The 27,880-nt window shown below is 45.1% G+C and overlaps 1 pseudogene across 1 annotated transcript in view; it reads right to left on the reverse strand.

The window, feature by feature from the left end:
• Positions 1 to 23,710: 23,710 nt before the first annotated feature.
• The window catches only part of LOC311118456 (trimeric intracellular cation channel type B-like), a 38,745-nt pseudogene continuing 34,575 nt past the window's right edge, over positions 23,711 to 27,880 (reverse strand). Inside the window, exons 5-6 of the transcript in view lie at positions 24,742 to 24,858; positions 23,711 to 24,046 (exon numbers count right to left, since the gene is read on the reverse strand). The product of the transcript in view is annotated as a trimeric intracellular cation channel type B-like (transcript). The remainder of the gene's footprint in view (positions 24,047 to 24,741; positions 24,859 to 27,880) is intronic.

The raw sequence follows: 27,880 nt of genomic DNA on the forward strand, positions 1-27,880 counted from the left end.
ATGTAGAGTGTATATGTAGACTGTATATGTAGAGTATATACAGTATGTAGAGTGTATATGTAGAGTATATACAGTATGTAGAGTGTATACAGTATGTAGAGTGTATACAGTATGTATAGTGTATATGTAGAGTATATACAGTATGTATAGTGTATACAGTATGTAGAGTGTATACAGTATGTATAGTGTATATGTAGAGTATATACAGTATGTAGAGTATATACAGTATGTAGAGTGTATATGTAGAGTATATACAGTATGTAGAGTATATACAGTATGTATAGTGTATATGTAGAGTATATACAGTATGTAGAGTGTATACAGTATGTATAGTGTATACAGTATGTATAGTGTATACAGTATGTAGAGTGTATATGTAGAGTATATACAGTATGTATAGTGTATACCGTATGTATAGTGTATACAGTATGTAGAGTGTATATGTAGAATGTATACAGTATGTAGAGTGTATATGTAGAGTATATACAGTATGTAGAGTATATACAGTATATATAGTGTATACAGTATGTATAGTGTATACAGTATGTAGAGTGTATATGTAGAATGTATACAGTATGTAGAGTGTATATGTAGAGTGTATACAGTATGTAGAGTGTATACAGTATGTAGAGTGTATATGTAGAGTGTATACAGTATGTAGAGTGTATACAGTATGTAGAGTGTGTATGTAGAGTGTATACAGTATGTAGAGTGTATATGTATAGTGTATACAGTATGTAGAGTGTATACAGTATGTAGAGTGTATATGTAGAGTGTATATGTAGAGTGTATACAGTATGTAGAGTGTATACAGTATGTAGAGTGTATATGTAGAGTGTATACAGTATGTATAGTGTATACAGTATGTAGAGTGTATATGTAGAGTGTATACAGTATGTAGAGTGTATATGTAGAGTGTATAGAGTATGTAGAGTGTATACAGTATGTAGAGTGTATATGTAGAGTATATACAGTATGTAGAGTGTATATGTAGAGTGTATACAGTATGTAGAGTATATATGTATAGTGTATACAGTATGTAGAGTGTATATAGTATGTAGAGTGTATATGTAGAGTGCATATGTAGAGTGTATAGAGTATGTAGTGTATACAGTATGTAGAGTGTATATGTAGAGTGTATATGTATAGTGTATACAGTATGTAGAGTGTATATGTAGAGTATATACAGTATGTAGACTGTATATGTAGAGTGTATACAGTATGTGGAGCGTATACAGTATGTAGAGTGTATATGTATAGTGTATACAGTATGTATAGTGTATATGTAGAGTGTATACAGTATGTAGAGTGTATATAGTATGTAGAGTGTATATGTAGAGTGTATAGAGTATGTAGTGTATACAGTATGTAGAGTGTATATGTAGAGTGTATACAGTATGTAGAGTGTATATGTAGAGTGTATACAGTATGTTGAGTGTATATGTAGAGCGTATACAGTATGTAGAGTGTATACAGTATGTAGAGAGTATATGTAGAGTGTATACAGTATGTAGAGTGTATACAGTATGTAGAGTGTTTATGTAGAGTGTATAGAGTATGTAGAGTGTATACAGTATGTAGAGTGTATATGTAGAGTGTATACAGTATGTAGAGTGTATATGTATAGTGTATACAGTATGTAGAATGTATATGTATAGTGTATACATTATGTATAGTATATATGTATGGTGTATACAGTATGTAGAGTGTATATGTATAGTGTATACAGTATGTAGAGTGTATATGTAGAGTGTATACAGTATGTAGAGTGTATACAGTATGTAGTGTATATGTAGAGTGTATACAGTATGTTGAGTGTATATGTAGAGCGTATACAGTATGTAGAGTGTATACAGTATGTAGAGTGTATATGTAGAGTGTATACAGTATGTAGAGTGTATACAGTATGTAGAGTGTATATGTAGAGTGTATAGAGTATGTAGAGTGTATACAGTATGTAGAGTGTATATGTAGAGTGTATACAGTATGTAGAGTGTATATGTAGAGTGTATACAGTATGTAGAGTGTATACAGTATGTAGAGTGTATATGTAGAGTGTATACAGTATGTAGAGTGTATACAGTATGTAGAGTGTATATGTAGAGTGTATACAGTATGTAGAGTGTATATGTAGAGTGTATACAGTTTGTAGAGTGTATACAGTATGTAGAGTGTATACAGTATGTAGAGTGTATACAGTATGTAGAGTGTATATGTAGAGTGTATACAGTATGTAGAGTGTATACAGTATGTAGAGTGTATATGTAGAGTGTATACAGTATGTAGAGTGTATATGTAGAGTGTATACAGTTTGTATAGTGTATACAGTATGTAGAGTGTATACAGTATGTAGAGTGTATACAGTATGTATAGTGTATATGTAGAGTATATACAGTATGTAGAGTGTATATGTAGAGTGTATACAGTATGTATAGTGTATATGTATAGTGTATACAATATATATAGTGTGTACAGTATATATAGTGTATTTGTATAGTGTATAAAGTATGTAGAGTGTATATGTATAGTGTATACAGTATGTAGAGTTTATATGTACGGTGTATACAGTATGTATAGTGTAAATGTATAATGTATATGTGTAGCGTATACAGTATGTATAGTGTATACTGTATGTATAGTGTATATGTATAGTGTATATGTATAGTATATATGTATAGTGTATACAGTATGTATAGTATATATGTATAGTGTATACAGTATATATAGTGTATATGTATAGTGTATACAGTATGTATAGTGTATATGTATGGTGAAGGTGAGCTCAGCTCTTTCACCTTTCCCTCTCCATCGCTTTTCATGTAAATGCATTGTTGTAAACGGAATTAGTCTTGATGTATTGCTGTAATACTGATAAAGTATCAGTGCCGGTAATGTCTTCTTCTTCTTCTTCTTCTTCTTCTTCTTCTTCTTCTTCTTCTTCTTCTTCTTCTTCTTCTTCTTCTTCTTCTTCTTCTTCTTCTTCTTCTTCTTCTTCTTCTTCTTCTTCTTCTTCTTCTTCTTCTTCTTCTCCATCTGCTCAGATGTCTGGCCTGGGCCTCCTAATGGAAAACTAATGACACACCCCTGCTCCTGTCCCTCCGTCCGAGAGGAGAGGGACGTGTGGAGAGGGGGACGGGTGGGACACACACCGACCCTGTCCTCTTACAGAGAGGGAGAGAGAGGGACGTGGGGTGAGGGGGACGGGTGGGACACACACCGACCCTGTCCTCTTACAGAGAGGGAGAGAGAGGGACGTGGGGTGAGGGGGACGGGTGGGACGCACACCGACCCTGTCCTCTTACAGAGAGGGAGAGAGAGGGACGTGGGGTGAGGAGGACGGGTGGGACACACACCGACCCTGTCCTCTTACAGAGAGGGAGAGAGAGGGACGTGGGGTGAGGGGGACGGGTGGGATGCACACCGACCCTGTCCTCTTACAGAGAGGGGGGAGAGAGGGACGTGGGGAGAGGGGGACGGGTGGGATGCACACCGACCCTGTCGCCTTACAGAGAGGGGGGAGAGAGGGACGTGGGGAGAGGGGGATGGGTGGGACGCACACCGACCCTGTCGCCTTACGGAGAGGGAGAGAGAGGGACATGGGGAGAGGGCAGAAAAGAGGAGTGATGGGGAGAGACACAAGGGGAGATAGGGGAGTGGAAGAGACGGGTGGGATGCACCCACCTCTTGTACCCTGTTGCCTTTGAGAGAGAGAGAGAGAGAGAGAGAGAGAGAGAGAGAGAGAGAGAGAGACGGGTGGGACGCGCCCACCTCCTGGACCCTGTCGCCTGTCTTTGTGAGGTGCAGACACTGTCCCTGTCACCTGCTTTGCATACAGGAGGGGCACAGAGGAGGGAGGAGGAAGGAGGGAAGAGAAAGCAAGAGAAATAGAGAGAGATAGGAGAGAAAGATCAGGGAAATAAAGGCAGACAGACACACAGGCAGACAGACAGACACACAGACAGACAGGCAGACAGACAGGCAGGCAGATAGGCAGACAGACAGGTAGACAGATAGGCATACAGACAGGCAGACAGACAGACAGACAGACAGACAGGCAGGCAGACAGGAAGACAGACAGACAGACAGACAGACAGACTAGATTAGACAGGCAGACAGACAGACAGACAGACAGACTAGATTAGACAGGCAGGCAGACAGGCAGAAAGACAGACAGACAGACAGACAGGCAGACAGGCAGACATACAGGCAGACAGGCAGGCAGACAGGCAGGCAGGCAGAGAGACGGATAGATAGACAGGCAGACAGACAGACAGACAGACAGACAGACAGGCAGACAGGTGGCAGGCAGATAGGCAGCCAGGCAGGCAGACAGACTAGAGTAGACAGACAGACAGACAGACAGACAGACAGACAGACAGACAGACAGACAGACAGACAGACAGACAGACAGACAGACAGACAGACAGACAGACAGACAGACAGACAGACAGACAGACAGACAGACAGACAGACAGACAGACAGACAGGCAATAATCACACTGTAATTTCTGACGAGCAACATTGAGCCACAGACATCATCTACACAGGCAATACTACACTGTGCTGTGAACAAAGTAACCTCAGACATTATGTTGAATGTTTCCCTCATGATTCTGCTGCTCACATAAGGTCCAGTCTGTCTACTATAACGGCTTTGTAAGACTTGATGAAAAGGACCCAGAATGAGAGGAGTGTCACACTAGAGAAGATCAGCCATCTGCTCACCTCAAATAAAAGAGAGGGAGAGAAGGGGGGTGGGGGGGTAGGGGGGGGGGGGGCAGAGGCACATGATCAGATGTGTCCTTCAGAAGCTACCTGCCGTTCTATGTGTGTACTCTTTTATCATAACATAAAGGAGACCTTCAGAGAGACTGATACCTTCAGCTGACTAGATAAACCAAGCTGAGAGGAACTAGTCTACGGATTAAAAGAAGCTCCAGAACATTGAGTTAGTTCATTGATGTTTGGTGCATGGATACTGCTGCTCCTGTGACCCTCAGTCTAAACTATGTATCTGTGTGATCATAAAATAAAAGAGAGAATAGATTGTTTTGTCACATGAAGGAGGCCTTCACCTGACTAAATAAAACAAGATGAGAGGAACTACAGATTCACCTTTCATCACCAAGATGAGAGGAACTACAGATTCACCTTACATCACCAAGATGAGAGGAACTACAGATTCACCTTACATCACCAAGATGAGAGGAACTACAGATTCACCTTACATCACCAAGATGAGAGGAACTACAGATTCACCTCACATCACCAAGATGAGAGGAACTACAGATTCACCTCACATCACCAAGATGAGAGGAACTACAGATTCACCTCACATCACCAAGATGAGAGGAACTACAGATTCACCTTACATCACCAAGATGAGAGGAACTACAGATTCACCTTTCATCACCAAGATGAGAGGAACTACAGATTCACCTCACATCACCAAGATGAGAGGAACTACATCTAGAACCACAGTTTAAAAGAAGATCCAAAACACCAGTTAGAAACAGGTCAGAACATTAGTGAGTTAGGTCCATGGATACTGAGAACATTTTGTAGTCGGTTCAGTTGGTACTTAGACCTTGCTTTCTCCTCAGTCTAAAGCGCGAGCACCAAGCCAGCTCCATTTCTCACATTCTCTTTGCAGCTGTTCCTTCTATACAAGTCAGATCTTGAATAGCCTGGGCTCAGAGCTCAGACAGCGGGTTGCTTTGGCATTCAGTTCAGGTCGCTCTCTCTCTCTCTCTCTCTCTCTCTCTCTCTCTCTCTCTTTCTCTCTCTCTCTCTCTCTCTCTCTCTCTCTCTATCTTTTCAGATCACTGCTGCTCTGTCATGATGGCCTGACGTGACACCATCGCGCTGAAAGCCTTGAACCATGTCTTTATCTCTCTCTCTCCCTCTCTCTCTCTCGCGCTCTCGCTCTCTCTCTCTCTCTCGCTCTCGCTCTCTCTGTCTGGCTCATGGTCAAGCTCTCTCTCACTCTACCAACCAACCCATATTGTTAGTACAGATCTGACTACAGCTTGGCAACATCAACTATGTGCGTGCTTTCTGCTCCTTTTGAGCCTAACAGAAAATGTATTAAAATATGGAAATATCTCTCGCTCTTCCCAGCTAACAATTCTAGGGAGAGAGAACGTTTTTGTAATGTTACCAGTAATGTTCCCCTAATGTTTGAGTGTCCAGTTTTCCATTAGTTAGGGGAACATTCTATGTGTGTTAGCAAAAACCTTCTGAGAACCTTCTTTGCATGTTTTGGTGTTAAAGTTAAGAGAACATTCACTTCATGTCAAGCAGAACTTACCTAGAACGTGGTTACAATGTTCTCAGAATATACAACATTAATGTTCTAGACGCATTTTATGGGATGTTGCAAGAACGTTCATGTGTCCAGATTTCTGAAGGTTATGAGATTATTCCGACAACGTCCCACCAGACTAACACAGAACATGGTTGTTACAGTTTTTCTTGATTGCTTGAGCACATTGTCCAAACAGAATTCACTTTTTCAAAACAATTAACCCAAACTGGAACACGTTGGCCAAAATGGAACATTTCATTTGCAAAATGCATTGACTCTCAAAACATGAAATACTTGACACTGCCTCCATCAAAACATACAACTTGTTATCTAATTAAAAGTTATTTCACTTAGTCGTTATACAATGGCCCAATAAATACTAACTACAACTATCAATATACTCTAACATGGTTAATCCTCTTTTATTTGTCTGGGCCATTGGTTGATACTATTATTACTGTGTGCACCATAAAAGGCAACTAAACATATTAGCACAGGGTGGGCTGCATATTTATGTCACTCAAGATCATGAATATCCAGAAACAAAAGGCTTTATTTAACCTTTTTCTTTTTAACTGGAAGCTGAACTATCTTCCTCTACTTAGCCCTCAGCCTCTTACTTGGTCCATTCTTGCAAACAGCAACTCAGAGGTGGCTTCTTTAATGCATGAATAAGGACTGATTGCTGACTGAACAATTGTGCAGAAGAGGTTCACATTCATGAGAATAATTGTATCAGCTCTGACCAAATGTTTTAATTTTGTTTGTCATGATTTACTCAACTTTTTTTTGCGTCTTTTGTATAGAGTTATGTTTACTGTTTTGCAAAAATGTGCTTAGCATTTGCATTGTGTGTGAAAGCGATGAGAAATGACTTACAGTTTTGCTAAAATAATGCTGTTGTGCTCATTCGGTTATGATAGAGATTTCATTAAAAGTGTCTTTGCAATTGATAAAAACTGTAATGTTCTAGACATGTTTCATGGGGACATTGCATGGACATTCATATGTCCTGTTTTCTGGGGGTTAGGAGAACATTCCATCAACATCCCACCAAGATACATTGAGCTCCAAAAGTATTGGGACAGTGGTTCGGGCGTTCGTCACTGGTGACTTGGGTTTGAGTCACGCTACTCTCTCACATTCTTAGCAATAAATGTTAATTTCATTATTTGGCAACAGTTACAACACCCCTATAAGATCTAATAAAGGGGAACTGCACCCGCTTATTTGACCTCGTTTTTTGGCTTGCTACTCAAGAAATGCTGGCGGCCATGACAGAAGCCAAACGTGAGTTGGCTTGGGGGTGTGGTTTGATGTGGGTGTTTCTTGGGTTGCTGTTTCCCCCCCACTCAATCACAACAAACAAACCTCCTGCAGGTTGAGTTCAGGCAGATGTATGGTGAGATGCCGAATTAAGCTTTGAATAGGTCAGTAGCCTACAGAGTAATATGAGAAGAATGTAATTGCTGAATTTATGTAGATATTCTAAACTAAGTGTTTTAATAACTTTCAAATGCAGTAACACACTTACAAGTAAATCGCAGCTCTGTTAAAAGGTACTGTCACACCCGGGCTCTGGGACTCTATATGTTGAGCCAGGGTGTGGTTATTCTATGTGTGTATTTCTGTGTTTGCCTTAGTGACTCCCAATCAGAGGCAACGAGTGTCAGCTGTTCGTTGGTTGTCTCTGATTGGGAGCCATATTTAAACTGTCTGTTTTTCATTCGGGGTTGTGGGATTTTGTTCGTATTTGGTTAGTGTATGACCATTGACTATCACGTCGTCCTTTTGTTGTTTTGATCGTGTGATCATCAAATTTAATAAATATGTTCACATTCAACGCTGCGCCTTGGCCCTTTTCCTCAGACGGTCGTGACAGAAAATCCCACCAAGATGTGACCAAGCAGCGTGTCCAGGAGCCATCGCCAGGGAGATCTCTAACAGATCTCCTTCGCCTCCTCGACTGGGTCAAGCCGAGTGAGGAGGAGAAGGGCTTGACATTGTGGCAGAAGGGCGAACGGCTGGCGAGGGACATGGAGACCTGGTCCACGGGTAGGAGAGACGGCCCGAAAATTTTTAGGGGGGGGCTAACGCCGTGGACGACGGGGCGGCAGGAGACCGCGACAGAGCAGCCCAGCGGGTGTGCAGAGGAGGCCGCCAGGTTAAGGGGGCCACTGGTCACAGAGGAGAGGGAAAGTGTGGAGGCACGGCGAGAGGTACTGGGGTGTGTTACCAGTCCGGTCCGGCCCGTTCCTGATCCCTGCATAGGGCCAGTGGTGTGTGTCCCCAGTACGGTCCGGCCTGTTCCTGTTCCTCGCATCGAGCCTGTGGGGCGCGTCGCCAGCCCGGTCCGGCCCGCTCCTGTTCCCCACACCAAGCCAGTGATGTGCGTCGTCAGTCCGGCACGGCCCGCTCCTGTTCCCCACACCAAGCCAGTGGTGTGCGTCGTCAGTCCGGCACGGCCCGTGCCTGTTCCCCACACCAAGCCAGTGGTGTGCGTCGTCAGTCCGGCACGGCCCGTGCCTGTTCCCCACACCAAGCCAGTGGTGTGCGTCGTCAGTCCGGCACGGCCCGTGCCTGTTCCCCACACCAAGCCAGTGGTGTGCGTCGCCAGTCCGGCCCGGCCTGTTCCGGCCACTCACACCAAGCCTACGGTGCGAGACGTCAGCCTGGTAAGGCCCGTTCCTCCTCCACGCATCAAGCCAGGGGTGTGCATCGTCAGCTGGGTCCGGTCCAGTTCAGCTCCTACCAGCGGGGCCAGATCGGACCAGGGGCGCTATGGGGGGATTATTGGGGGGGGGGTGGTGGGCAAGCCCGGAGCCAGAACCGCCGCCGAGGAGGAATGCCCACCCAGCCCTCCCCTGTTGGGTTCTAGTTGAGGCGCGGTCGCAGTCCGCGCCTTTAGGGGGGGGTACTGTCACACCCGGGCTCTGGGACTCTATATGTTGAGCCAGGGTGTGGTTATTCTATGTGTGTATTTCTGTGTTTGCCTTAGTGACTCCCAATCAGAGGCAACGAGTGTCAGCTGTTCGTTGGTTGTCTCTGATTGGGAGCCATATTTAAACTGTCTGTTTTTCATTCGGGGTTGTGGGATTTTGTTCGTATTTGGTTAGTGTATGACCATTGACTATCACGTCGTCCTTTTGTTGTTTTGATCGTGTGATCATCAAATTTAATAAATATGTTCACATTCAACGCTGCGCCTTGGTCCTTTTCCTCAGACGATCGTGACAGGTACACTCAAGAAAAACTATTTTATTGATCATAGTGATTCAGGAGTAACATTAAAACAGGGTAAAATGCCCCACCAACAATAGACCACTACAGAAAGCCCTAAAATAGCTGAAATAAGTAAATCAAATCAATGATGAGAGAATAGTCATATTAATTGTTAATTGACACAGACATTGTGATGTTGCAGAAAGATTGGAATGTCATGAACCAAGAGGTTGTGAGTTCAAATCCAAGGTGAGGACATGCTGAATAATAATTACTTTTTTAAAAGAACATGCATAATGTAATCATGTTTGTCAAAGTGTGTCAAATTTGAAAGTTGAAAACAGTGTATGTTAAACACTGTGTGTGTGTGTCATTAACCTTGCCAACAGACAAAGAGCTGTGATTGGATCATTAGTTCACCAATCAGAGCCTTGATGGGCTCGGTAACAGTAACAAGGCGTGATTTGTAATGAAACCATTTTTCATTTTTTTTTTTGGGGGGGGGACGTTTCTTTGGGACCATCAGGTGACGTCCTGACAACTGATACACAGAAAGGTTCCCGCAACGTTCCCATGAAACGTGTCTAAAACATTAACATTTGATGTTCTGAGAACATGACCACCATATTCTGTGTATGATTGGTGGAAAGTTGATGGAATATTCTCATAACCCTCAGAAAACTGGACAAAGGAATGTTCTTGCAACGTTCCAATGAAACATGGCTAGAACCTTAAAATTTGATATTCTGAGAACATGGCAACCATGTTCTGGGTACGTTCTGTCTGACATTGAGGGAGTGTTCTCCTAACTTTAACACCAAAACATGTTCCCCTTACTATCGGAAAACTGAACACTCAAACATCTGGGGAACATTGCGGGTAAAATTACAAAATCGTTCTCTCTCCCTAGAATTGTTAGCTGGGAAGCCTGTCACTGTCTACTGTGAGGCCAGAGGATAAACAGAGGACTATCAATCACACAATTTAAGGAACACACCAACACCATACAAGAGTGTTTGCTTGCAGGGGCAGTAAGAAACACTACATAGACCATACATTTGTAATCCAAATCTTGGATGTCATAGGTTGCAGTGTAGCTAATGTCCTTTACTTTTGAAAAAAACAACCACCTTAGATCAAGGTTGAATAAAGATATGGAGGATCTGTGTTCAGTAATGGTGTGTGTGAGGTGTAGTCACTATCTGGAGAAGGAGGTATCTGGGTCTTTATCTGGGTCTTTATCTGGGTCTGGTTGCACGGCTGGTCGCTGGTCGCTGGTGGGGTTTGGGGGAAGTGTGTGCGTGTGTGTTCATGTGTGTGCACTTCCATGCGTGTGTGTCCGTGTGTGTGCCTGCCGTGTGTGTGCCTGCCTGCCGTGTGTGTGTCTGTCTGCCTGCCGTGTGTGTGTGTGTGTGTGGCTGTGTGTGTGCCTGCCTGCCGTGTCTGCCTGCCGTGTGTGTGTGTGTGGCTGTGTGTGTGCCTGCCTGCCGTGTGTGTGTGTGTGGCTGTGTGTGTGTCTGCCTGCCGTGTGTGTGCCTGCCTGCCGTGTGTGTGTGTGGCTGTGTGTGTGTCTGCCTGCCGTGTGTGTGTGTGGCTGTGTGTGTGTCTGCCTGTGTGTGTGTGTGTGGCTGTGTGTGTGTCTGTCTGCCTGTGTGTGTGTGTGTGGCTGTGTGTGTGTCTGCCTGCCATGTGTGTGTGTGGCTATGTGTGTGTGTGTCTGCCTGTGTGTGTGTGGCTGAGGTCTCTTTGTTTGGTTTTGATGGACTCTGCCTGCCTTTGTCAGGGACGTGCCACTCTGTGGCTGTGCTGTGGACAGCTACCATTCCCTCTGAGGGAGAGGGGTCCCCAGCTGGCCACCCCACCGCCACCGTCCTCTCCTCCCCTCCCGGCCTGCAGCTGCGTCTCTGCCTGCCTGTCTGCTCTCCTCTCCTCCTCCATCCAGACAAGGAGGGACACACCACTCCCCCCGGTGGAAGACACCTGTACATGCACCCCCTTCTACCGTGATGGTGAAATACTAAGTATACTAGTGGTGGGGGTAGTGTGTCTCTCCAGTCTGAGGCACCTTGTTCCCTAAATAGTACACTACTTATTATTATTATATTATTATTATTATTATTATTATTATTTTGACCAGAGCTCTAGTGAATGCACTTTGCTGACTGTCTGTTACAGTTGGTTGGGATTTAAATGAGAATTCATTCAGATTTCCAACTGATATCAGAGGGCAAGTCTGTCCAGGTGGGAGGTGTTAGAACACATTAGAATCTCCCTGCAGCCAGCATTCTGTTGGCATGGTAACTAGCGTGCCCACTTGTCAAGCAACAATGCTGTTGTGCATGCCTGGTGTTTGGGATGTGATGTCATCATGGGTGGTGATATTGTCTTAAATCGAATTTCCAGCATTTTAACAATATAGTGTTCATGGGCATTAACAGACATTTAACTGGTTAAACTCAGAGCCCTGTGGGCATTGGTCAAAAGTAGTGCACTATTATATGTAAAGGGTGCCATTTGTGACACAGCCCCTCTATTTAACTGAGCCACCATTCCAGCCTAATCTCCTCTCTCCTGTGCGTTTGACACAGAGAGACAACCTGACAGTCCCATTGCATAACATGCCATTCCATGTCCTTGGCTTATTCTCGGACCCCTGCCCAGCCCTATCGCTGCGGGTCATGCCAGGCTGGGAGCAGAGCTGTCATTCACCTGCATCATTCTATAGTAGAGAGAGAGAGAGAGAGAGAGAGAGAGAGAGAGAGAGAGAGAGAGAGAGAGAGAGAGAGAGAGAGAGAGAGAGAGAGAGAGAGAGAGAGAGAGAGAGAGAGAGAGAGAGAGAGAGAGAGAGAGAGAGAGAGAGAGAGAGAGAGAGAGAGAGAGAGAGAGAGAGAGAGAGAGAGAGAGAGAGAGACAGCGGGAGAGCGAGGTAGATAGATAGATAGATAGATAGATAGATAAATAGATAGATAGATAGATAGATAGATAGATAGATAGATAGATAGATAGATAGATAGATAGATAGATAGATAGATAGATAGATAGATAGATAGATAGATAGATAGATAGATAGATAGATAGATAGATAGATAGATAGATAGATAGATACAGTGAGGGAAAAAAGTATTTGATCCCCTGCTGATTTTGTACGTTCACCCACTGACAAAGAAATGATCAGTCTATCATTTTAATGGTAGGTTTATTTGAACAGTGAGAGACAGAATAACAACAAAAAAATCCAGAAAAACACGTCAAAATTTTTATAAATGTATTTCCATTTTAATGAGGGAAATAAGTATTTGACCCCCTCTCAATCAGAAAGATTTCTGGCTCCCAGGTGTCTTTTATACAGGTAACGAGTTGAGATTAGGAGCACATTCTTAAAGGGAGTGCTCCTAATCTCAGCGTGGTACCTGTATAAAAGACACCTGTCCACAGAAGCAATCAATCAATCAGATTCCAAACTCTCCACATTTTACATTTACATTTACGTCATTTAGCAGACGCTCTTATCCAGAGCGACTTACAAATTGGTGCATTCACCCTATAGCCAGTGGGATAACCACTTTACAATTATTATTATTATTTTTTCCTTTTTTGGGGGGGGGGGGGGGGGGGGGGGGGGGGGTAGAAGGATTACTTTATCCTATCCCAGGTATTCCTTAAAGAGGTGGGGTTTCAAATGTCTCCGGAAGGTGGTGAGTGACTCCGCTTTCCTGGCGTCGTGAGGGAGCTTGTTCCACCATTGGGGTGCCAGAGCATCGAACAGTTTTGACTGGGCTGAGCGGGAACTATGCTTCCGCAGAGGAAGGGGAGCCAGCAGGCCAGAGGTGGATGAACGCAATGCCCTCGTTTGGGTGTAGGGACTGATCAGAGCCTGAAGGTACGGAGGTGCCGTTCCCCTCACTGCTCCATAGGCAAGCACCATGGTCTTGTAACGGATGCGAGCTTCAACTGGAAGCCAGTGGAGTGTGCGGAGGAGGGGGGTGACGTGAGAGAACTTGGGAAGGTTGAACACCAGACGGGCTGCGGCATTCTGGATGAGTTGTAGGGGTTTAATGGCACAGGCAGGGAGCCCAGCCAACAGCGAGTTGCAGTAATCCAGACGGGAGATGACAAGTGCCTGGATTAGGACCTGTGCCGCTTCCTGTGTAAGGCAGGGTCGTACTCTCCGAATGTTGTAGAGCATGAACCTGCAGGATCGGGTCACCGCCTTGATGTTAGCGGAGAACGACAGGGTGTTGTCCAGGGTCACGCCAAGGCTCTTCGCACTCTGGGAGGAGGACACAACGGAGTTGTCAACCGTGATGGCGAGATCATGGAACGGGCAGTCCTTCCCCGGGAGGAAGAGCAGCTCCGTCTTGCCAGGGTTCAGCTTGAGGTGGTGATCCGTCATCCATACTGATATGTCTGCCAGACATGCAGAGATGCGATTCGCCACCTGGTTATCAGAAGGGGGAAAGGAGAAGATTAGTTGTGTATCGTCAGCGTAGCAATGATAGGAGAGGCCATGTGAGGATATGACAGAGCCAAGTGACTTGGTGTATAGGGAGAAAAGGAGAGGGCCTAGAAGTGAGCCCTGGGGGACACCAGTGGTGAGAGCACGTGGTGCGGAGACAGCTTCTCGCCACGCCACTTGGTAGGAGCGACCGGTCAGGTAGGACGCAATCCAGGAGTGAGCCGCGCCGGAGATGCCCAGCTCGGAGAGGGTGGAGAGGAGGATCTGATGGTTCACAGTATCAAAGGCAGCAGACAGCTCTAGAAGGACAAGAGCAGAGGAGAGAGAGTTAGCTGTAGCAGTGTGGAGAGCCTCCGTGACACAGAGAAGAGCAGTCTCAGTTGAATGACCAGTCCTGAAACCTGACTGGTTTGGATCAAGAAGGTCATTCTGAGAGAGATAGCAAGAGAGTTGGCTAAAGACGGCACGCTCAATAGTTTTGGAAAGAAAAGAAAGAAGGGATACTGGTCTGTAGTTGTTGACATCAGTGGGATCGAGTGTTGGTTTTTTGAGAAGGGGTGCAACTCTCGCTCTCTTGAAGACGGAAGGGACATAGCCAGCGGTCAAGGATGAGTTGATCAGCGAGGCGAGGTAGGGGAGAAGGTCACCGGAGATGGTCTGGAGAAGAGAGGAGGGGATGGGGTCAAGCGGGCAGGTTGTTGGGCGGCCTGCAGTCACTAGTGGCAAGATTTTATCTGGAGAGAGAGAGGGGAGAAAGAAGTCAAAGCATAGGGTAGGGCAGTGTGAGCAGGACCAGCAGTGTCATTAGACTTAACAAACGAGGATCGGATGTCGTCAACCTTCTTCTTTTCAAAGTGGTTGACGAAGTCATCCACAGAGAGGGAGGAGGGGGGGGGGGGGGGGGGGGGGGAGGATTCAGCAGTGAGGAGAATGTGGCAAAGAGCTTCCTAGGGTTAGAGGCAGATGCTTGGAATTTAGAGTGGTAGAAAGTGGCCTTAGCAGCAGAAACAGATGAAGAAAATGTAGAGAGGAGGGAGTGAAAATATGCCAGGTCGGCAGGGAGTTTAGTTTTCTTCCATTTCCGCTCAGCTGCCCGGAGCTCTGTTCTGTGAGCTCGCAATGAGTCATCAAGCCACGGAGCTGGAGGGGAGGACCGAGCCGGCCGGGAGGATAGGGGACACAGGGAGTCAAAGGATGCAGAAAGGGAGGAGAGGAGGGTTGAGGAGGCAGAATCAGGAGATAGGAGGGAGAAGGATTGAGCAGAGGGAAGAGATGATAGGATGGAAGAGGAGAGAGTAGTGGGAGAGAGAGAGCGAAGGTTGCGGCGGCGCGTTACCATCTGTGTAGGGGCAGAGTGAGTAGTGTTGGAGGAGAGCGAGAGAGAAAAGGATACAAAGTAGTGGTCGGAGACATGGAGGGGAGTTGCAGTGAGATTAGTAGAAGAGCAACATCTAGTAAAGATGAAGTCAAGCGTATTGCCTGCCTTGTGAGTAGGGGGGACGGTGAGAGGGTGAGGTCAAAAGAGGAGAGGAGTGGAAAGAAGGAGGCAGAGAGAAATGAGTCAAATGTAGACGTAGGGAGGTTCCACCATGGCCAAGACCAAAGAGCTCTCCAAGGATGTCAGGTACAAGATTGTAGACCTACACAAGGCTGGAATGGGCTACAAGACCATCGCCAAGCAGCTTGGTGAGAAGGTGACAACAGTTGGTGCGATTATTCGCAAATGGAAGAAACACAAAAGAACTGTCAATCTCCCTCAGCCTGGGGCTCCATGCAAGATCTCACCTTGTGGAGTTGCAATGATCATGAGAACGGTGAGGAATCAGCCCAGGAGGATCTTGTCAATGATCTCAAGGCAGCTGGGACCATAGTCACCAAGAAAACAATTGGTAACACACTACGCCGTGAAGGACTGAAATCCTGCAGCGCCCGCAAGGTCCCCCTGCTCAAGAAAGCACATATACAGGCCCGTCTGAAATTTGCCAATGAACATATGAATGATTCAGAGGAGAACTGGGTGAAAGTGTTGTGGTCAGATGAGACCAAAATGGAGCTCTTTGGCATCAACTCAACTCGCCGTGTTTGGAGGAGGAGGAATGCTGCCTATGACTCCAAGAACACCATGCCCACCGTCAAACATGGAGGTGGAAACATTATGCTTTGGGGGTGTTTTTCTGCTAAGGGGACAGGACAACTTCATCGCATCAAAGGGACGATGGATGGGGCCATGTACCATCAAATATTAGGTGAGAACCTCCTTCCCTCAGCCAGGGCATTGAAAATGGGTCATGGATGGGTATTCCAACATGACAATGACCCAAAACACACAGCCAAGGCAACAAAGGAGTGGCTCAAGAAGAAGCACATTAAGGTCCTGGAGTGGTCTAGCCAGTCTCCAGACCTTAATCCCACAGAAAATCTGTGGAGAGAGCTGAAGGTTCGATTTGCCAAATGTCAGCCTCGAAACCTTAATGACTTGGAGAAGATCTGCAAAGAGGAGTGGGACAAAATCCCTCCTGAGATGTGTGCAAACCTGGTGGCCAACTACAAGAAACATCTGACCTCTGTGATTGCCAACAAGGGTTTTGCCACCAAGTACTAAGTCATGTTTTGCAGAGGGGTCAAATACTTATTTCCCTAATTAAAATGCAAATCAATTTATAACATTTTTGACATGCGTTTTTCTGGATTGTTTTGTTGTTATTCTGTCTCTCACTGTTCAAATAAACCTACAATTAAAATTATAAACTGATCATGTCTTTGTCAGTGGGCAAATGTACAAAATCAACAGGGGATCAAATACTTTTTTCCTTCACTGTAGATAGATAGATAGATAGATAGATAGATAGATAGATAGATAGATAGATAGATAGATAGATAGATAGATAGATAGATAGATAGATAGATAGATAGATAGATAGATAGATAGATAGATAGATAGATAGATAGATAGATAGATAGATAGATAGATAGATAGATAGATAGATAGATAGATAGATAGATAGGAGAGCGAGGTAGATAGATAGATAGATAGATAGATAGATAGATAGATAGATAGATAGATAGATAGATAGATAGATAGATAGATAGATAGATAGATAGATAGATAGATAGATAGATAGATAGATAGATAGATAGATAGATAGATAGATAGATAGATAGATCGATCGATCCTTAGGCTCTGTTCACAAACACAAACAGACCCCACAGAGCCCCAGGACAGCAGCACAATTAGACCCAACCAAATCATGAGAAAACAAAAAGAGAATTACTTGACATATTGGAAATAATTCACAAAAAAACAGCGCAAACTAGAATTCTATTTGGCCCTAAACAGAGAGTACACAATGGCAGAATACCTGACCACTGTGACTGACCCAAAATTAAGGAAAGCTTTGACTATGTACAGACTCACTGAGCATAGCCTTGCTATTGAGAAAGGCCGCCGTAGGCAGACCTGGCTCTCAAGAGAAGACAGGCTATGTGCACACTGCCCAAAAAATGAGGTGGAAACTGAACTGCACTTCCTAACCTCCTGCCAAATGTATGACCATATTAGAGACACATATTTCCCTCAGATTACACAGACCCACAAAGAATTAAAAAACAAATCCAATTTTGATAAATTCCCATATGTATTGGGTGAAATATCACAGTGTGCCATCACAGCAGCAAGATTTGTGACCTGTTGCCACAAGAAAAGGGCAACCAGTGAAGAACAAACACCATTGTAAATACATCCCATATTTATGTTTATTTATTTTTCCTTTGGTACTTTAACTATTTGCACATAATATGACATTTGAAATGTCTTTATTCTTTTGGAACTTTTGTGAGTGTAATGTGTACTGTAAAACATTTTTATTGTTTATTTCACTTTTGTTGATTACCTATTTCACTTGCTTTGGCAATGTAAACATACACTGCTCAAAAAAATTAAGGGAACACTTAAACAACACAATGTAACTCCAAGTCAATCACACTTCTGTGAAATCAAACTGTCCACTTAGGAAGCAACACTGATTGACAATACATTTCACATGCTGTTGTGCAAATGGAATAGACAACAGGTGGAAATTATAGGCAATTAGCAAGACACCCCCAATAAAGGACTGGTTTTGCAGGTGGTGACCACAGAACATTTCTCAGTTCCTATGCTTCCTGGCTGATGTTTTGGTCATTTTTGAATGCTGGTGGTGCTTTCACTCTAGTGGTAGCATGAGACGGAGTCTACAACCCACACAAGTGGCTCAGGTAGTGCAGCTCATCCAGGATGGCACATCAATGCGAGCTGTGGCAAGAAGGTTTGCTGTGTCTGTCAGCGTAGTGTCCAGAGCATGGAGGCGCTACCAGGAGACAGGCCAGTACATCAGGAGATGTGGAGGAGGCCGTAGGAGGGCAACAACCCAGCAGCAGGACTGCTACCTCCGCCTTTGTGCAAGGAGGAGCAGGAGGAGCACTGCCAGAGCCCTGCAAAATGACCTCCAGCAGGCCACAAATGTGCATGTGTCTGCTCAAACGGTCAGAAACAGACTCCATGAGGGTGGTATGAGGGCCCGACGTCCACAGGTGGGGGTTGTGCTTACAGCCCAACACCGTGCAGGACGTTTGGCATTTGCCAGAGAACAACAAGATTGGCAAATTCGCCACTGGCGCCCTGTGCTCTTCACAGATGAAAGCAGGTTCACACTGAGCACATGTGACAGACGTGACAGAGTCTGGAGACGCCGTGGAGAACGTTCTGCTGCCTGCAACATCCTCCAGCATGACCGGTTTGGCGGTGGGTCAGTCATGGTGTGGGGTGGCATTTCTTTGGGGGGCCGCACAGCCCTCCATGTGCTCGCCAGAGGTAGCCTGACTGCCATTAGGTACCGAGATGAGATTCTCAGACCCCTTGTGAGACCATATGCTGGTGCGGTTGGCCCTGGGTTCCTCCTAATGCAAGACAATGCTAGACCTCATGTGGCTGGAGTGTGTCAGCAGTTCCTGCAAGACGAAGGCATTGATGCTATGGACTGGCCCGCCCGTTCCCCAGACCTGAATCCAATTGAGCACATCTGGGACATCATGTCTCGCTCCATCCACCAACGCCACGTTGCACCACAGACTGTCCAGGAGTTGGCGGATGCTTTAGTCCAGGTCTGGGAGGAGATCCCTCAGGAGACCATCCGCCACCTCATCAGGAGCATGCCCAGGCGTTGTAGGGAGGTCATACAGGCACGTGGAGGCCACACACACTACTTGAGCCTCATTTTGACTTGTTTTAAGGACATTACATCAAAGTTGGATCAGCCTGTAGTGTGGTTTTCCACTTTAATTTTGAGGGTGCAGACCTCCATGGGTTGATAAATTTGATTTCCATTGATAATTTTTGTGTGATTTTGTTGTCAGCACATTCAACCATGTAAAGAAAAAAGTATTTAATAAGATTATTTCATTCATTCAGATCTAGGGTGTGTTATTTTAGTGTTCCCTTAATTTTTTTGAGCAGTGTATGTTTTCCATGCCAATAAAGCCCTTAAATTGAATTGAAATTGAATTGAATTGAGCGAGCGAGAGTGAGAGACGGAGTGAGAGACGGAGAGATAGAGAGAGAGAGAAAGAGAGAGAAAGAGAGAGAAACACAGAGGCACATAATCCCTGCCTGTAAATGTTACTTTAAACTTCCCAAGGCTCAGAGTTCACCCTGAGAATCATTACACACACACACACACACACACACACACACACACACACACACACACACACACACACACACAAGAGGTAGATGGCACTCTAATTGACATGCGGAGGTGGTGGCACCTCTGTGGACTTTGATCATTACAGACAGACAGATATCTGCTGCTACAACACTCATTTACTCCTAGTCTTTGAACGCCACCTCTGTTCTTAATTTGTATTCCTGTGGGACTCTTTTCCAAACTCAAAAGGTAATCTTGTGAATTTGAAGGATTTCTGGATTTCTGAATGTTATTTTCCTACGCTGGTGAAAGTGGATGAAGTATCAATCACGTTCTGATGCTACAATGATGCAATGTTTCACTCTCTTTTCATCTTAAAGGATGAAAGGTTACGTCTGTCAGCTCCCATTGGTTTCTGTTCCAAATCAATGATTTAAGACATCATTAGGGCAATTACAAGCCATAGACAGAGACATAATTAAAATAATTACACCTCTTTTCCATTTAAAGGCTCCCGAGTGGCGCAGCGGTCTAAGGCACTGCATCTCAGTGCTTGAGGTGTCACTACAGACCCCCTGGTTCGATTCCAGGCTGTATCACAACCGGCCGTGATTGGGAGTCCCATAGGGTGGCGCACAATTGGCCCAGCGTCGTCCGGGTTTGGCTGGTGTAGGCCGTCATTGTAAATAAGAATTTGTTCTTAACTGACTTGCCTAGTTAAATAAAGGTAAAATAAATAAAAAAGGTAAAGCAGACTGAGATATTGATACAGCTAAATCTGACCTTTCCTTTGCCTTGTTAAATGTGTCTTGCCCTGGACATGAGAGAGAGAGAGAGAGAGAGAGAGAGAGAGAGAGAGAGAGAGAGAGAGAGAGAGAGAGAGAGAGAGAGAGAGAGAGAGAGAGAGAGAGAGAAGAGAGAGAGAGAGAGAGGGGGGGGGGAGAGAGAGAAGAGAGAGGGGGGAGAGAGAGGGAGAGAGAGAGAGAGAGGGGGGGGGGGGGGGGGAGGGAGAGAGAGAGAGAGAGAGAGAGAGAGAAGAGAGAGAGAGAGAGAGAGAGAGAGAGAGAGAGAGAGAGAGAGACACTTGCCCTGGACATGACCACAGCTAACAATAATAACAGATATAGAAGAATATGTCGAATAGAATTCATAACAACTGACTCCACAGAACATGGAGGCCGTGTATCTAAAAATATGATTAATATCTGATCATACAGTATTTGTATGAACTAAAAGGTTCATCATACAAATGTCCAAGTTTTTGTATTTCGGTTGTTATAAGAACGACAACAACTCAGATTAAAGTGCATGTGAACATTTAATTTTCAATACAATTAAAAGCATTCACAAAAGAGGCAGCGTTTGCAGCAAAGTGCAGCAAAAAGCATTCGATTTAGAAATGCGTACATTCAAGGGCATTTCCTTGAATATAAATATAATAGAAGATCGGAGTAATAATTATATAAATTCTCATGTAAAATCTTAAAACATTTCATAGTAGGAAATGTACAGGTACATAAAACTGAATATATTATTATTTATATACAGATACAAAGTGGCTGACAGATAGAGATTCGTGGATGAGCACCAAGGACCGTATTTTTCACCAAAACTCTTTAGAAAACAGGATGTATTATCGCAGAATTAGAAAAGGATTATAAAGCTTCAGTATAAATAGTCAAATAGAGCTACATTACTGTATAATATATTAAAATCAGAACAGATTCTATTTGCTTTCATTCTAAAGAGAGACCGCCAGACAAAATGTTCTCCCTACTCCTCCCGCTTGGCTATAACCCTTCGATGTTTGAAGATCTGAAGGGTCTGGACAGGTATATAAGGAACATAAGCAGTGTAGTGGTGAAGCTTCCATCATATTGCTTTCACCTTACAGATCTACAAACATCAAAGGGTAAAATAAGGTGTGGTAGCAAATTGAGACATATCACAGGACGACAGGACAACAGGACGACACAGGACGACAGGACGACACAGGACGGCAGGACAACAGGATGACACAGGACGACAGGACGACAGGATGACATGACGATAGGACGACAGGACGACACAGGACGACAGGACGACAGGACGACAGGACGACACAGGACGACAGGACAACACAGGACGACAGGACGACAGGATGACACAGGACGACAGGACCACAGGACGACAGGATGACACAGGACGACAGGACCACAGGACCACAGGACGACAGGATGACACAGGATGACAGGATGACACAGGATGACACAGGACGACAGGACAACAGGACGACAGGATGACACAGGATGACAGGACGATAGGACGACAGGACGACAGAATGACACAGGACGACAGGATGACACAGGATGACACAGGACGACAGGACAACAGGACGACAGGATGACACAGGACGACAGGACGACAGGATGACACAGGATGACACAGGACGACAGGACGACAGGATGACACAGGATGACACAGGACGACAGGATGACACAGGACGACAGGATGACAGGATGACACAGGATGACACAGGACGACAGGACGACAGGACGACACAGGACGACAGGACGACACAGGACGACAGGACGACACAGGACGACAGGACAACAGGATGACACAGGATGACACAGGACGACAGGACGACACAGGACGACAGGACGACACAGGACGACACAGGACGACACAGGACGACAGGACGACACAGGACGACAGGACGACACAGGACGACACAGGACGACAGGACGACACAGGACGACAGGATGACATGACGATAGGACGACAGGACGACACAGGACGACAGGACGACAGGACGACAGGACGACACAGGACGACAGGACAACACAGGACGACAGGACGACAGGATGACACAGGACGGCACAGGACGACAGGACGACACAGGACGACAGGACCACAGGACGACAGGATGACACAGGACGACAGGACGACACAGGACGACAGGACCACAGGACGACAGGACGGCACAGGACGACAGGACGACACAGGACGACAGGACCACAGGACCACAGGATGACACAGGACGACAGGACCACAGGACCACAGGACGACAGGATGACACAGGATGACAGGATGACACAGGATGACACAGGACGACAGGACAACAGGACGACAGGATGACACAGGATGACAGGACGATAGGACGACAGGACGACACAGGACGACAGGATGACACAGGATGACATAGGACGACAGGACAACAGGACGACAGGATGACACAGGACGACAGGACGACAGGATGACACAGGATGACACAGGACGACAGGACGACAGGACGACACAGGACGACAGGATGACACAGGACGACACAGGACGACACAGGACGACACAGGACGACAGGACGACACAGGACGACAGGACGACACAGGACGACACAGGACGACAGGACGACACAGGACGACAGGACGACAGGACGACACAGGACGACAGGACGACAAGACGACACAGGACGACACAGGATGACAGGACGACAGGACGACAGGACGACACAGGACGATAGGACGACAGGACGACACAGGACGACAGGACGACACAGGACGACACAGGACGACACAGGATGACAGGACGACAGGACGACAGGACGACACAGGACGATAGGACGACAGGACGACACAGGACGACAGGACGACAGGACGACACAGGACGACAGGACGACAAGACGACACAGGACGACACAGGATGACAGGACGACAGGACGACACAGGACGACAGGACGACACAGGACGACACAGGACGACAGGATGACACAGGACGACACAGGACGACACAGGATGACAGGACGACAGGACGACAGGACGACAGGACGACACAGGACGATAGGACGACACAGGACGACAGGACGACAGGATGACACAGGACGACAGGACACAGAGAATAGATTGTCCTAGCCAGGATAAGGAGGGCAGTACAGCATATACATATAATTTATAGAATGGACAGCCCCATTAAGTGTACCCATGGCTTTACCAGTCAAATTGCAGTGTGCTAAACAACTGTCCGTTCTATAGATTATATTAATATTCAGTACAATGCAGTATAAGAGCTCTAGTCACTCTTCTTGCAGCTCTCCGTCTCAGTGTTCTCTGGCTGCTCTTTGGCCTTCTTCTGTGAGGCCTTTCCCCTGTTGTGTGCTGCAGTCTTGGACGGGGACCATGGGGTCTTGGAGGTCTCGGGGACCGCTGCGCCGCTCAAGCTCTCGCCGGTGCCCTTCTTAGTGGTCAAGGAGCTATCTGTGGACGGTTTCTTCACTACAGGGGTCTTGGTCTCAGAGGTGAAAATGGTACATGTGGATGGTGATGGCCAGGCAAAGAACGTGCGGTGCACAACAGACTCGATGGGAGCGAAGGGTGAAGAGGAGGAGCCGGTCAGCATCATATTTGTCTGGGGAAAAAAGAAATAGATGGAAGGGTTTTAAGAGAAGGAGAGACAGGGTGGAGTGATGAGAATACACTGACTACAGAATGACTCATAAGGAAGTAGACAGAAGACTTATCAGATGACTTATCAAATGACTTATCAAATGACTTATCAGATTAAATGTAACTTTATTGGTGTGATGGGTGAACTCTAATCTAACAGTTGGGAGCGTTCTGAAAACCTGTGGTTAGATTTATTAAGATGTCAAGAGCAGAAGACCTCTCTCAGAGTGAGAGGATTGAGGAGGAATGATGCAACGAGATGAATTATGCAAAAATTCTACTGCTAGGGGCAATACTAAGTCTAAAGTTGAGTCATATCTAAATATAAGTAAGGTAGGTCATTCAAATAACATGGACTGGATGCTGTGAGACAGTCAACATGGAGAAAGAATGTTGTTTGATTGCCATAAACATTATGTATCGGGAGGTTTCCCAGATCGAGATTGAAGCCATTTCTGGACTAAAAAGTATTTTCAGAGATTCTCCATTGAGCATGCTTTTTGGTCCAGGTGTAGGCTTTATCTATCTTGATCTGGGTCCAGGAAACTGGCCCTATGTCTTTGTAGAGGCCCTGCCCTGTGAGTGTTAGGGTTAGGGTTCAGGCTAGGGATAGGGTCAGGGTCAGGGGTTAGGATCAGGGTCAGGTTAGTGACTAACTTTGTTGACAACGGTGAAGACGGTGTACAGCAGCATGAGGTGGTGCTTCTGATGGGCAGGTACTGGGTCTGCTGCAGGGCAAACAGCACCGCTCCTATCAGGGTGATCTTAGTAGGGCTGCACACAGAGTCAGAGGTTAGAGGTAAGAGGTCAACTCAGAGGTCAGCCAGGACAGTAACCTCATCTTTATGGCTATGAACAGATCACAGCAGGTAGGCACTCAGGATCCCCTCTCTCTCTCTCTCTCTCTCTCTCTCTCTCTCTCTCTCTCTTCTCTCTCTCCCTCTCTCTCTCTCTCTCTCTCTCTCTCTCTCTCTCTCTCTCTCTCTCCTCTCTCTCTCTCTCTCTCTCTCTCTCTCTCTCTCTCTCTCTCTCTCTCTCTCTCTCTCTCTCTCTCTCTCTCTCTCTCTCTCTCTCTCTCTCTCTCTCTCTCTCTCTCTCTCTCTCTCTCTCTCTCTCTCTCTCTCTCTCTCTCTCTCTCTCTCTCTCTCTCTCTCTCTCTCTCTCTCTCTCTCTCTCTCTCTCTCTCTCGAGAATAAGGAGACACTACCAGACATGCATCATCACTCATCACAGGGTTTTAGAGATCAAAGTCAAAAGTCTACATACTCAGCCAGCCAGTAACCGACGTGTCACTCAGTGAATCTCCAATTCCATCATTGGGTTTCTGTGTACAACATCACACAGACCTAGCCTGGTCTCAGATCTGTTTGTGCTGTAAAGCCTACTGCAGGGGTGTAAACTCATTCCAAGGGGGGCCGAGTGTCTGCAGGTTTTTGGTTTTTCCTTTCAATTAAGACCTAGACAACCAGGTGAGGGGAGTTCCTTACTAATTAGTGACCTTAATTCATCAATCAAGTACAAGGGTGGATCGAAAACCTGCAGACACTCAGCCCTCCATGGAATGAGTTTGACACGTCATTGTAGCAACAGTCATTGTAGCAACGGTCATCAAAATTGTCAATTTGTTTTTGAAACAATTCTAATAAACGCAACAGTTGGACAATGGATGAAGATGAAGATGAAGATCCTCCAAACCTTATAACAATTAATGAGTCCAGGGATTTTGGTGGGAATTCAGATATTCAATTTATTGTCAAATGTTTATTTTATTAATTTTTTTATCTTAGATTGCACTCATATCTACATTTTCTAATGGTATCAGGTATTTTGTGTTAAAATAAAGAAAATGATAATGTGCCTAATTTGCATAAATACACTGGGTGTATTTGCATATATTAATAAATTAACGTAAAGGGGTGGAATGGGGCTGCAACCACCAACACCTTGCTCTATCTAGGGGCCTAGGTCTACATGGACTCACCTGTGCTGTCTAGACTGCCTCATTAATTACTGTTGTTGTCACGTTCTGTTGCATAATTACACACGTGTGTCAAATGCGGATTAAAAATCAACATGCTTGGCTCTAGATTTCACCCATTTACATGTAAACATACTTTACATTGTTTGCGAGATCAGACATAATATCACTATAATCCGAGTGTTCATTTTCGGAAGTTGCTTTCATTTCAGGGAATTTCATTTGTAATCATTTCAACTGTATTAAACTATTACTTTTTTCAATTCCACAAAAATTAACACCCGTAAAAATAAAGTTATCTTTCTTCTCTTTCTTGTGACGTGTCGAGACGATACGTTAAATCCCAGACTAAGCTTTAGCGTTCTTATAGATGCAACGGAGAGACAATGTATTCCACTGAGCCCATTTCAGCCATTACCGGGGTGTGTTTGACAGGTCATCACAAACATTTCCGTGGGCGTAACGTTAACGGGGGGGGAAAATGACAGAAGTATGAAATAGTCGCAGGAGTCAAATTAAAGCAATGAATACAGTGAGATTTAAAAGACAAGTGGATTTTGCTCAAGCACAAGAAAGAGAAAAAGACAGATCCTCAGGTGGGCGAGGCGTTGCTAGTCATTGTCATGCCAAACATAGGATACATTCAGCTTTAATATTGCAGATAGATTGTAACTTCCATCAATGTAATTGTTTGCATCACTTCCTATCCCCCATATGTTTTTTTACAGGGCCGTCTGAAGGTTGCCAATGAACATCTGAATGATTCAGAGGAGAACTGGGTGAAAGTGTTGTGGTCAGATGAGACCAAAATCGAGCTCTTTGGCATCAACTCAACTCGCCGTGTTTGGAGGAGGAGGAATGCTGCCTATGACCCCAAGAACACCATCCCCACCGTCAAACATGGAAGTGGAAACATTATGCTTTGCGGGTGTTTTTCTGCTAAGGGGACAGGACAACTTCACTGCATCAAAGGGACGATGGACGGGGCCATGTACCGTCAAATCTTGGGTGAGAACCTCCTTCCCTCAGCCAGGGCATTGAAAATGGGTCGTGGATGGGTATTCCAGCATGACAATGACCCAAAACACATGGCCAAAGCAACAAAGGAGTGGCTCAAGATAGCATGTGTGAGAAATTGAATATTAGTCAAGTCAAAAGTCACAAACAACTGTAGATTTTGCCGTAACTCTATCCGTTTCATGAAACTGGAGCCTTACAAACTCCGGGTTACCGATGGTGTTAACCAATAATCATGTAAGGTTGTATACGTGTGAGACCTAATATTTGTTCAAAAGTCACATCTATGAATAATTCCAGGTGGTTGTATAGAGAACCCATTCCTGTTGTATGGGACTGTCAGGAATTATCAAGATTACATTGTGGGGATAAATTCCTCCGTAGAGTAGGAGATAATTCTGGGGGACTAGTCAACCTGTTGTACCTATACAGGAAGGGGTGATTCCAGGTGTGGTGTGAAACTGTTTTGAATAACTTGTTATATAGAAGAGGTGGCTAAGGGATTTTTAACAGTACCAACCATGGGAGGCAAATCCTCACAAGAGGTCCCAGAATTTACTGGGGATGAGAAATACATGGAAATTAGAGACAAACGAAATGTGTATTATTTACCTAATAAAAAAATAAAAAATATGGCTTTACTGGGCGACTTGATGTAATTAAACTGGAATCCATGATTAAACAAATGCATGTAAATTGTGGTACTGATCTAAATTAAACAGAAAAGAGAGTAATTAAACTAGAGTCCATGATTAAACAAATGCATGTAAATTGTGGTAATGATCTAAAGAAACAGAAAAG

This window comes from Coregonus lavaretus, assembly GCF_964263955.1.
Source record: "Coregonus lavaretus genome assembly, contig: HAP1_SCAFFOLD_2388, whole genome shotgun sequence".
Lineage (NCBI taxonomy): Eukaryota > Metazoa > Chordata > Actinopteri > Salmoniformes > Salmonidae > Coregonus > Coregonus lavaretus.